The sequence below is a fragment of the Lissotriton vulgaris genome, chromosome 1_1 (assembly GCF_964263255.1).
Source record: "Lissotriton vulgaris chromosome 1_1, aLisVul1.2, whole genome shotgun sequence".
Lineage (NCBI taxonomy): Eukaryota > Metazoa > Chordata > Amphibia > Caudata > Salamandridae > Lissotriton > Lissotriton vulgaris.
Window position 1 is genome coordinate 935857513 of NC_141685.1, and position 12953 is coordinate 935870465.

Genomic DNA, 12953 nt, shown 5'->3' on the forward strand with positions numbered 1-12953 from the left:
GGCTTTCTCCCAAAATCCGGCTTCTTGGAGGCGTGTTCTTAGTGTGTGGTGGCAGACCGTGTCTAAGGCGGTTGACAGGTCGAGGAGGATGAGGGCTGAGGTTTCGCCGTTGTCTAGTTTGCGTCGGATGTCGTCTGCGGTGGCAATGAGGGCTGTCTCGGTGCTGTGGTTCCAACTGAATCCGGATTGCGACGGGTCTAGGATGTTGTTGTCCTTGAGTGGTGGGTCAGCTGTATGTCGGCGATTTTCTCAATGACCTTCGCCGGGAAGGGGAGCAGCGAGATGGGGCGGAAGTTCTTGAGGCCCTTGGGGTCTGCCTTCGGCTTGAGGAGGGCGTTTATTTCGGCTTGCTTCCAGCTTTCCGGGAATGTTGCCGAGTCGAAGGAGATGTTGATGACCTTTTGTAGTTGGGGTGCAATGGTGGCGTCTGCTTTGTTGAACACGTGGTGTGGGCAGGGGTCTGCTGGCGATCCAGAGTGGATTGAGTTAATGATCTCTCGAGTCTCGTCGTCGTTGAAGTGGGCCCAGGAGGTCAGCTGGTTGGTGCAGGTGGCGTTCGGGGTGGGGTCTGTCATGGTTGGATCTGGCGGTACGTTGAAACTGTCGTGGATGTTGATGATCTTGCGTTGGAAGAAGGTGGCCAGTGAGTCGCACAGTCCTGTTGGGGTTGGAGAGTTCCTTCACCTTGCTGAAGACCTCTTTGCAATCATGTGCGTTGTTGTCCAGGCGGGCTATGAAGGAGGATCTCTTGGTTGTTCTGATGAGTTGGTGGTGTCTGCGAATGCAGTCTTTGTGAGTAGCATGGTTGTCTGACGTGCGGTCTTGGAGCAATTTCTTTTCTAGCATCCGGCATGTGTGTTTGGAGGTCTGGAGTTCTTCGGTGGACCAGGCGGCTTTCTTGCTTGTCGTCTGCAAGGGTGTGGACCTGGAGTGTGGACGATTGCTATTACTCCTCCAATTCCGTTGGCGCGATCCCTGCGGGTGATCTTGTAGCCGTCTGGGATGGCTATGGCGATGTCCGGTGCAGAGGATTCGCCCCACCAGGTCTTGGTCAGGAATGCCACGTCTGGGGCTGTTGTGTCGAGTAGGTCCCAAAGCTAGTCGGTGTGTTTGCGTGTGGGGCGGGTGTTGAGGAGTATGCAGGGGAGTTGGTTGGGTCCGGTCCTTAGAGGCTTGGTGGTTCTGTCACAGGAGAAGCTGCAGGTGTGGCAGGAGAAGGGTCCGTGGGTGCGTTTTGGGGCAGTCTGGAAGCAGCAGCGGTCCCGGCCGGTGTTGAGAGCGAGGAGGGTGTTGGCGTCGTATCGGAGTCTGGAGGTGCGGGGGGCGCGGGGTCCAGGGGATCTGGTGCTGGGCACGGTCCAGGCGCGGACCGGCTTTCCTTCGGATCGCCATTGGCGCGCCCGCTGCGATTCCGCGCGGCGTCCTCCATAAAAGGCGAAGAGGGAGGAGCAGCTGGGAGCGGGCAGGCCAATGGGCGTTGAGGGATGGGACACAGAAGGCAAAAGGGGGCAGGCCACAGGGGTGCAGCGGCGGGAAGGGGGAGCGGGGTGGTACAGAGAGCAAGGGGCGTTTAAGAGCGCAAAACAGAATACAAAACAAAAATTAAGTACAAAACAGTCAACAAACCACAATGAAGGAAGCACAAGAGCACACCAGCGGCAAACTCCCGACAGCAGCAGCAGCAGCGGGGCAAGTGTCACGGGCGCACAGGGGGAGCCGTGCAGCTGGGGAGCGACCAGACATGCGAGCAGGGTCGAGGCTTATATCTTGCTTTCCTTGCGAGCAGATGCGAGTACCACCAGAAAAGCAGTCTTCCACGAAAGATGAAGGGAAGCTTTGTGGATGGGTTCGAATGAGGGCCCATTAGTTTAGAGAGGACTACATTCAGCTCCCAAGGAGGAGATGAGGCCCTAATGGGAGGATAAACATTCTTGAGACCCTCCAGGAAATCCTGAACTGGCATTTGAAAGAACGAACCTTGAGTGCGAGACTTGCTATATGCTGTTATCGCTGCCAGGTGAACTTTTATGAATGAGTACTGTAAATCTGCTTTGGCCAAAAACAGTAAGTATGGTAACAGTACCTGTTCCTGACCTCGAATAGGGTCATGACCTGCAGCAGTACACCACATGTAAAAACCCCTCCACTTAAAAGCGTAGGACTCTCTCATTGATGCTCTCATAGCCTCCTTCGAGATCTGCATGCAGTCCTGAGAAAGGCCTAAATGTCCATATTGGATGAACTCGGGAGCCATGCTGCTAATCTCATGGACGGCAGATTGGGGTGAAACACCTTGCCGCCCCCCCTGATCAGCAGATCCGGATGACATGACAACCTCCTGTGTGGTACTTTGGACAAGTGAAGTTCCGGGTACCACCACAGGCGAGGCCACTCTGGGGCAATCAGGATCAGGTCTGTTTTGGACTTGTACAGCTTCCTGATCACCATGCATGGGAATGAGTGGAATCAGTGGAAAAGAGTAGAGTAATGTCTCTGACCAATCTATCCACAGAGCATTCCCCTTTGAACCTGATTGCGGGTACCTGGCAGCGAAGACACAGCATTTTGCGTTTTGGTCGTCCGCAAAGAGATCGATGTCTGGTGTTCCCCAGTTGTGGAAGATGTCTTGTACCACTTCTTGTTTTAGCACCCAGTCGTGTGCTTCTGCGAAGTGCCTGCTTAGGTTGTCTGCTTGGACATTTAAGACGCCCGGTAAGTGAATCAGAGATTTTCGAGTCTCCTGCCAGAAGCCATTTCTAAATCGCCTGTGCTTCCAGCGACAGGGGTCTGGATCTAGTTCCCCCCTGCTTGTTCAGCTAGTACATAGTTGTTGTGTTGTCCGTCTGAACAAGCAGAGAAGTCGTTGTGACTGAAGGAAGAAACGCTTAGAGAGCTAGATACACCGCTCTGAGTTCCAGCATGTTTATGTGGTATAGTTGCTCTTTCTCTGACCACATCCCTTGAATCTGTAATGATCCCAAATGAGCGCCCCATCCCCGAAGGGACGCATTCGTCACCAGAGTCTGTTGGAGCATTTCCTCTTGAAAAGGAACTTCCACGATGAGGTGAATCTGTCGCATCCACCATCGGATGGAGAGTCGGACTGACAAAGATAGTGATCACTTGTCTTCCCAACGATTGGAGATTTAGGGCCACTGCTGCAGAGGCCTCATGTGAAGCCTGGCGTTTGGAACGAGAAAAATGCACAAGGCCATGGACCCGAGCAGAGAGGAGAATTGCCTGCCCGTGGGCCGAGTTATCTTCAGGAGAGTTTGACACTTGTGGTGAATGGATGACAGTCTCTCCTCCGAAGGATACGCTCTTGCGTTGACTGAGTCCAGAGTTGCGCCTAGATAGTGTATCCTCTGTGTTGGAATTATTGATTTTTTCAAAGTTTACATGCAGACTGAGCCGATGCAACTGGTAAATGCAGTGCGTGAGGTGCTGTTGCAGAAGAGTCTGAGACGCACTCTTGAGTAGCCAGTGGTCTAGGTAAGGGTAGACTAATATGTGCGGTTTCCTCACGAAAGCAGCTACTACTGCCATTCACTTTGAGAATGTGCGAGGAGCCGACTTCAGTCCGAAAGGCAGGACCGTGAATTGGAAGTGGTTTGGTTGGATGCGAAACCGTAGGAACTTCCGATGCTTTGGAGAGATTGGTATGTGGAAACAGGCATCTTGAAGATCTAGGGAACACATCCAGTCCCCTTGATGCAGAAGTCGTATTATTTGATGTAATGCCAGCATTATGAATTTTTCTCGTAGAATGAATTTGTTGAGACTTCTGAGATCTAGTATAGGCCTGAACTCCTTGTTTGGACCTTTCTTTGGGACCATAAAGTAGCAAGAGTAGATCCCCTGCCAACGTTGATGCCATGGGACCTCCTCGATGACGTTCTGTAGGAGTAGAGCCGACACCTCTACCCTCAAAAGATTTATACGACAGGTGACAGTCCTTTGAGGAGGAATGGAAGGTGCAGGGGACTTGAACCGGATGGTATACCCATTCTTTACAATATTCAGCTCCCACTTGTCTAGTGTAATTTGGGACCATAAAGTAGCAAGAGTAGATCCCCTGCCGACGTTGATGCCAGTCGTGCTTGAAAGATGATGGAAGCAAGCTTAAACTGGACATGTTCACGGACAGGGAGCCAATGTAGGGACTTGAGGAGGGGAGTTACGTGGTGGGATTTTGGCAGATTGAACACTAGGCGCGCCGCCTGGTTCTGGATCAACTGCAAACACCTTAAGCTATATGCAGGTATACTTGCATATAGAGCGTTGCCGTAATCCAGGCAGGAGATAACCATCGCCAGGGTGATCAATTTCAGGGCATCAAAGGAAAAGAAACGGGATACCTTGCGTATGGCGCGTAGTGTAAAAAATGAAGGACACCACAGAACTAACCTGGGAGTGAAGAGTGAGCTGGGAATTGAGTTTAATGCCTAATGTTTTAACTGAGGTAGAAAGGACAGGTGGAGAGCCTAGGGATGGGGGCCAAAAAAGTGAGGACCAGGGACTGGATGAACCACCCGTCAACACCAGCTCAGTCTTGTCTGGGTTGAGTTTCAGATGGTTGTGGTTCATCCAGTCCCGGATATAAATCATAATAGACTGGAAATTTAGGACAGCAGCAGGGGAAGAAGACAGATTGAAGACAAGTTGGAGGTCATCCGCATAATTGTATACGCTGACCTCCATTTGCTGCAGTGAAAAAATAAGAGGGGCAATATAAAGGTTAAACAAAAGAGGTGAGAGGGAAGAACCTTGGGGGACCCCGCACTGAACTTTCCGGAAGTCCGCAGAGAAATCGCCCAGGCGAACCGCCTGGGTGCGGTCCCTCAGGAAGGAGGACAACCATACCAGGGCGGCACCCCCGATCCCCGCCGCCTTGAGACAGGAATGCAAGATGGTGTGGTCAACCGTGTCAAAGGCGGCTGAGAGATCGAGGAGGACCAAGGCCTGGGTCTGGTTGGTGTCCATTCCCTCTCTGAGGTTGTCAAGGACCGAAAGTACTACGGACTCCGTAGAGTGTGCGGGGCGGAAACCAGCCTGGCGAGGGGCCAGGACCCCATACTCCTCCACAAAAGAGCTCTAAGAGCAGGTGACATGACGCTCGAGCACTTTGGCCAGAAATGGCAGGAGGGAGATGGGGCGATAATTGGCGGGTACCGAGGGGTCAGCGCCAGGCTTCTTTAGGATGGGGACAATGACTGCTGTTTTGAGTGGATTGGCTACAACACCCTGAGAGAGAGAACTATTAAGGAAGTGGAGAGGGGGGTCTGGGCAAGTAGTAAAAATGTGACGGAGGATGTACGCAGGGCAAGGGTCTAATGGGGAGCCAGATTTGACAAGGGGAATTATCGAAATCAGGGATTCCTTGGTCAGGGGAGGGCATCGAGTTGTCCCTTAGGGGGAGGACACTGAGGGTCAACAAAAGTAGGGGGAGGTGGGGGAATGTTGGCTTTGGAATGGCAATCTTCTCAATGAAGAAATTATTTAAGGAGTGACAAAGTTCCTGGGAGGGGGTGGGCTTCAGAGATGTCCTGTCGGAGAATGCCAGATTATGCACAATAGAGAACATTTCCCTCGGTTGATTCTCAGCTGCAAGAATCTTTGAGAAAAAGTAGGCTGTTTTAGCAGCCAAGATAGCCTTTTTATATTGAGCCAAGATATTAATGACCTCAGATCGGAGTAGGGGACAGTAGTTCCTCCTCCAGGCGCGCTCAGCTCGTCGTACTGTTAGTTTGGTGGTCTTGAGACCCTCGTTGAACCACAAGTTGGCATCCTTCTCCCGCTTTGAAGTGACCCGCTTCAATGGGGCAATAGAGTCACAACCTGAAGAGAGCCACTGTTCAATAGCAGTGGCCTGAGAGAGAGTGGATAGACCTTGTAGGGAGGGGTGGGAAGCGGTTAATAAGGCGGATAGATTGTCAGGATACACTCGCCTCCATGCGCGGACCCAGACATTCTTAGGGAGTGGGGGCTTAACAGTGGGATTGATGGGGAGGGAAAATGAAATCAAATGATGGTCCGACCACGTGCAGGGTGAGATGGATAGGGAGTCTACCGGACAATTCAGGGACCAGATCTGGTCTAAGATGTGTCCTTTGACATGGGTGGGAGAGTGGACATGGAACACAAAATTAAGAGATTGAAGGGCGTCTGAGAATTCTCTTGAGGATGGACATTCTGCGGGGTCTGAAGGCCAAAAATTGAAGTCACCCAGTAGTAAAATGGAGGAGTTATTGATCGTAATCGTGGCCAGTACCTCCTGAAAATCGGAAAGGAACAATAAGGGGATTGTGGGGGACGATAAGTAAGAACACAAGTGAGAGGGGGGGTGATGGAAGTGGTGCGAATAGCCAGGTACTCCGTAGTGGCAATATCTGGCAGAGAAAGAATTTGGAAAGGGAGGTCAGCTCGGGTAATGACCGCTACACCGCCCCAGCCCTACCAGCAGAGCGGTCCGCTCGTAGAGCATAATATGGGGCTGGGAGGGTGGCCAATAGGACGGGGAGAGAGTCATCGCTAAACCGGGTCTCTGTTAAAAAGAGAAGATCTGGTGCGTGAAGGTCCAGCAGTACCGATAGTTCGTGCGAGTGGGCCACTGCTGACCGGGTGTTCAGGTAGTAGGCCGAAAGGGTTCTAGAAGTTCCTGGGTTAGCATCACCCCCAGGGGGATGAGGGGGAATGGGAGAAGGGGGGGATAGGAGGAAGGGGGGGCAGGGGACAGGCCAAGAGAAGAAATGCGGGTGTGAGCAGAGGCAGATAAAAGCCACGTGCCCTGGAAGCTGCGGAGTTGGGAGGGGGTATAGGTGATGCATTGGGCAGAGTGACGTGCCCCTATGCCCCGGTCGGACGCGGACGGGCTTGACTTATGCGCGACTTCGGCGCGAAGTCGGCGCTCCCGCTGCGCTTACTCCAGGTCGTCATTTATGCAGTCTTGCCGTGAGCCACTAGACCGCTGACCTGCACGGTGGAGAGGCAGGGCGGAAGTGGTGCAGGACCAGGCAGGAAGTGTCGCTCGTAAGGCTGACCCTCCGCACAAACGGCACACTGCCGGGGCGGACCGGGGTCGAGAGCGGAATGATGGAGGTAAGCTGGTAATCAGTTGCCAAAGTGCAAGAAATCAATATGCTGGCACGTTGCTATTATTCAGCCTAAAATTATTTAAAACACACACAGAGTGCGCAACACAGCTCTTAATCAGCCGGGTTGTGTAAATTAAAAAAGATATGAGCAGCGTAGGAACACGCAAGTAGCCTGCCCACCGCAGTAGTCTGCCACAGTTGTCTGATCGCGGGGTGGAACAGGAAGCAAGATAAGGAAAAAGATACTGCAGCCACTAGACCGCTGACCTGCACGGTGGAGAGGCAGGGCGGAAGTGGTGCAGGACCAGGCAGGAAGTGTCGCTCGTAAGGCTGACCCTCCGCACAAACGGCACACTGCCGGGGCGGACCGGGGTCGAGAGCGGAATGGAGGTAAGCTGGTAATCAGTTGCCAAAGTGCAAGAAATCACTATGCTGGCGCGTTACTATTATTCAGCCTAAAATTATTTAAAACACACACAGAGTGCGCAACACAGCTCTTAATCAGCTGGGTTGTGTAAATTAGAAAAGATATGAGCAGCGTAGGAACGCGCAAGTAGCCTACCCACCGCAGTAGTCTGCCACAGTTGTCTGCACTGGAGACGGTACTGGTGATTGTTCTGGAGACACTTGCACTATTTGAATCCCTGGGGAGGAGGAAGCACACCTGGACGTCAACAACTGGGCGTCCTGCGTCGAATGGTCCTTCGATGACGCTCTAGGCCTCTTCGCTGGCGGAGGTCCACGATCTGATGATCTCCTAGACGTCGACCCCCCTCGACGTCGATCTGGATATGCGACCTTTTAGATTCAGAAGGCCTTTTCCTAGATCTCGACGGTGACCGACGACATCGATGGCATGTGTCTCGAATTCGACTGTCTGGGTCTCTTCGGCGTTGAAGCCCTTGGTGTTCGGCTCGACGTCTATACCATGTGACCTCTTGCCGTTGACTGCGATTTCGACATCGGTCCAGAAACTCAGCGGCGAGGTTGATATGTCCAAGCCGAGCACTGGCCTCTTGACGTCGTAGGCAAGCCAGACTTGGAGCACCTACGCGTGGATGTCGACTATGTGTCTTGTCACCTTGTCTCGCCGGCAAAGGATGGTGCGACGTCGACAGACGTCTTAACAGCTATTTCGATGCAGACTGAGAACAATGGTACCTTGGATGTCGATCTGTCCCTCGAAGGCGCAGGAGACCGATGTCTCCTCAGAGCAGTAAATTTTCCCTCATTGACTGAAGTGAATCAATAATGATATACTTCTATTTCTTTATAATACATTACAGAAGTACATTATTGACAACCACAAAAAGTTCATTTTATTTTTATTTACACAAGATATTTCCTTTTTATAACAAAAATGTTTAAACATTCTTTTTCTTAAAGACCACTCATTTTATCCTGTGTATATACAAAAAAGGTTATATTGCTTTTCATTACTTTTTCGCATTATTTCATAATATACATATGTGGATACATCATAGAAAAATCACCATACAATATATACATAATAAAAAAGCCCAATATTCTAGAAAAATATCAAATCATAAAGAGTATGAACCCCTGGATACACACCACTTTCACAACAATCATACTATCACAACCTAACTCTCACTGAATTCACTCAAACAATATCTGTACAAGGACAGGGTCTTAGTTGACAAAGAAAATCTCTGCCAGAGGGTAAATCTCAAATGCCAAGTATGAAATTCCGCACTAGGTCGGTCGACTCGCGTTTCGGTGGAAGAACGCCACCTTCCTCAGGACCTTTCCAGATTTGACCTTTCACTTCCCAGGGCACATGCTACAAGGAAAAGGACATTCTTCATACTTGATTATTTTCTCTTGAAACTGCTACGGAACATGAGTCTAGGATAAGGTCTGTTATCCAAGGGAGCACTATGTGAGCTATCAAATGATTATACAAGGAGATATTCACTTCCTTTTAAGAGGTAGTATCCTTAAATATTGAGGGCTCGAACGCACTCCCGATAAGCTTTTGATATAGGTTATTTGATCATGGCTTTGTATCCCTTCTAAATTCAACATGTGGGTGAAACCTTAGAAATGCATAGTTCTGGCCTTATTTAAAAGCTGCTTGGGGCCATCCTCAAGACACGTAGCGAAATAGAAATCCAAAGTAGATGCTTCCTCTTCTCACCTTTTTCTTTGCGCTCTTGGTTGAGAGGTGGGCTTTCTTGAATAATGTTCTTCTCGTCCACTCACTGTTTAATTTCCTCTATCCTCTATCCAGCATGGAATGCAGCTTAATCGTCTTCCTTTCCTGAAGGGTTCTCTTAGAAACCTTGCTGCAGTGGTAACATTGGTCTAGCTTGTGAGAAGGTAAACAAGCAATACAGACCGAATGAGGGTCGGATTTGGCCATCTTTCTTCCACAGGCCGGGCACTTATTAATTCAGGCCGGCATTTTGACAGGAAGAAATAGGACATGGTCGGACAAGTTGCCCTGATGCTGGGCCCACTGAAACTTCAGGTCCCAGTCCCAGAGCCACAATCCGCCACCGGGCGTGATGCACCGGAAGGATGCAGGAGGCCATCAGCCGCAGCGTCAACTTGACCGTGACCCGGGAAAAAGGCTGAAAGATCGGAATCAGAGCCTGAATATCCTGAATCAGGTGGATAAACCCGAAACTGCGCTGAGTCCAGAACCGCTCCGATGAAGAGGAGCTTCTGAGAGGGACACAGGTGTGACTTCGGCACGTTGATGGAGAACCCCAGCAGATGCAGGAGATCGGCCGTAGTCTGGAGGTGGCTGACGACTGTCTGGAGCGAGCCCGCCTTCAACAACCAGTCGTCGAAGTAGGGGAAGACTGAAACCCCTAACCTGCGCAGGTGGGCTGCGACCACCGCCATCACTTTGGTGAACACCCATGGGGTGCTGGTAAGGCCAAAAGTGAACTTCTCCTTCCGGAGGAAGCCGTTGACGTTTCGTAGGTCCAAGATAGGGCGTAGGCCCCCTTTGCCCTTCTTGGGTACCAGAAAGTAGTGAGAGTAACAACCACACCCTACTTCTGGCCCAGCAACGCGCTCGATGGCTCCCTTGGCCAAGAGGGCCGTGACTTCCTCTTGCAGAAGTTGCAAGTGATCCCAGACACGCGGTGGCATGGCTGGAGGGGTCGCCTCGAAGGGTAGGGAGTAACCCCTTCGAACGATTTGCAGCACCCACCTGTCCGATGTGACTGTGCACCAGTGGAAGAGGTGATGGTGAACCCTGCCCCCCACTGGCGTCACATGGGCCTGAAAGCACGGATTAGGAGGGTTTTGAGGCAGGTGCTGCGGGGGAAGGTGTGGACTGGCCGCGCTGTTGTCCCCAAACGCCGCCACGGCGGTTTCCACGGCCGCCACCGCGCTGTTGGACATTTTGCGGCGCGTGGCTGGCAGCATGTGTGGGGGCGCCCCTTCCTTGGCCACGAAAGGAACCAGTTTGCTGGCGAGGGGCCGAGAGGCCCAAGGACTTGGCCGTAGCACTAGAATCCTTAAATCGCTCAAGCGCATGGTCTGCCTTGTCGCCAAAGAGGAGATGGCTATCAAATGGCATGTCCAGCAGAGTGGCCTCGACATCGGCCGAAGAGTTGACAGACCTCAACCAGGCGTGGCGTCGAACCACCACGGTCGTTGCCATCGCCCTGCCCAGTGAGTCAGTGGTATCCAGCCCACACCGGATGGAATACCGTGCTGCATCTCGACCCTCGGCAAGGGTTTGGGCGAGTTTTGCCCAGACCTCCTCCGGACACTGGGGCAGCACATCCGCGACAGCGTCCCACAGGGTGTGGGTATAGCGGCCCAAGAGGCATGTGGTATTAACTGACCGCAGTCCCAAACTGAGGGACGAGAACACCACCTTCCCGAACTGTTCGTACTTCTTGGATTCCCGATCAGGCGGAGCCATCGGGAATGCGGTCTGGGAAGTGGAGGCCTGGATGACCAGGCTCTCGGGGGTGGGGTGGGTGGACAAAGCAAGGGTCGCCCGGGGCCGGGCGGTAGCGTCTGGCCACGTTCCTATCCACAGGCAGACCTGTGGCGGGCTTGGACCAGGTGCCCACAAGAACGTCACAAGGCCTCATTAAACAGCAGCAGAGGCTCACTGGAGCTTGCCTGCAGTTTAAAGACCTCTGTGAGGAGGTTAGTCCTCACGGCCGCGACAGGGAGTTCAAGGTTTAGGGCCCTGGCTGCCCGTGTCAACACTACACTATAAGCTGCCCCTCCTCCGTAGCCACGGTAGGGAGGGGAGACAAATCCAGTGTCTGGCGAGGTGTCAATGCCACTGGCCTCCCCAAGCTCATGTCCAGTCCTGTGGTGAATGGCACTCCCGTGCCAGAGGGTCCTCAGACCCCTTCCAATCACCCTCGTCACCCATCTCCTGTAGCACAGGTTCAATAGATGGGTCCTGTTCATGGAAATAGAAATCTCCAAAAGCAGTCGGTAGCGGCGCCCATCGGCGCCGCTCCGGTGCCAGAACCGGACCGGGGGTGGGATTGGGGACGGCGCCCATAACAGGCACCGGGGGTGACAACCGTAGGGCCGGCGAAGTCGACCGGCGACGACCCGGATCCGGAAGCGGATCAGAGAGGGCCTGCGGCTCCAGGACCAAAGTCGCCGGCGGCGTCGGGACCGAAGCACCAGACGGCGTCGGAGCCGAAGCGCCCGACACGCTAGGACCTCCCGCCGGGGCCGTTGGGCCCGAAGGCGCCACGGGACCCGGCTGAGGAGTGAGGGACCCCTTGGCCATGAGGTACCGCTCGACCTCCTCAGGCGTCGTGTCCTGCCCAGGGACCCGAAGGTGTGGGGCAGACTGCGACAGCGACTCCGGAGGAGCCGCGCGGGTGGTGTCACCCGAAATCCCGGCCGCATCGTGCGAGCGTCGGGGTGGGTCGGAGGAACGATGATGTCTCTGACCTCTTATGCCTCTTACCTGAGGACTTGGATCCCGACTACCGATATCCACTCCCGGAGCTGCAAGGGCTCCGACCCCGCGACCTGTCCCTCTACCTCCCGTGGGGCCGGGGCCGGGACTCGGAGCGGCGCGGGGCAGACTGCCGGAGCTCTAGTCGCTTGCGAGACCGCTCTCGCCTAGCCATAGACGTCAGGGCCCGGCAGTCGGAGCAGGTGCTGTTGAGGTGGTCGAGGCCTAAACGCTTGAGGCACCGGCGATGGGGGTCGGTAACCGACATCAGTCGGTCGCACCTGGAACAGGGTTTAAACCCGGGCATCCCTACCGGCACCGTAGGAGTCGGAAGACTCGAGCAAAGAAATGATCAAAAAGTTTATTCAAAAAAGACTAAGGGGTAGAGCTTCTCCGGGCTGACGCGGAAAAAAGAACTGACGTCAGCGCGCATGGGTGGCGTCTAAGTACTCCGACTATGTCATTCCGGCGCTAAGAGCCGCGGACGACGCCCGTCGGCGCGCAGGGGTATTGCTACGCAAAATTTTCCGGATCCAGTCTGACGCCTGGGGATATTCTAAGGTAAGGAATCTATCACTAACATGTCTTTCAGAAATGGTGTTTTTCAGGCTGCATATGTATATGTATTAGGGGTGGGCATAGTTTGCAAAGTAGCGCTACGCGAAGTGCACTTCGCGTGGCACTTCGCGAACTGCGTAGTAGCATGTTCGCACTGTGCGAGATGCCGTTTTCAATGATTGCACAGTGCCGGATGCTTGTCCGTACTGTGCAATCATTAAAAAACGGCATCTTGCACAGTGTGAGCTGTACTTTTCTGCCGCTAGAGTAGATTTTTACTCGACCTGCAGCTTTCTCAACGCGGACTGGTAGTTTTTCATCACGAGCAGTCGCGAGCATGCGCGACCACTTGCAATGAGAAACCTGACCTCCCCGCG

General features: G+C 53.2%; 1 protein-coding gene across 2 annotated transcripts in view; it reads right to left on the reverse strand.

The window, feature by feature from the left end:
• EIF4B (eukaryotic translation initiation factor 4B) overlaps positions 1-12953 on the reverse strand; it is a 487202-nt gene that overhangs the window by 180048 nt on the left and 294201 nt on the right. The window lies entirely within an intron of this gene.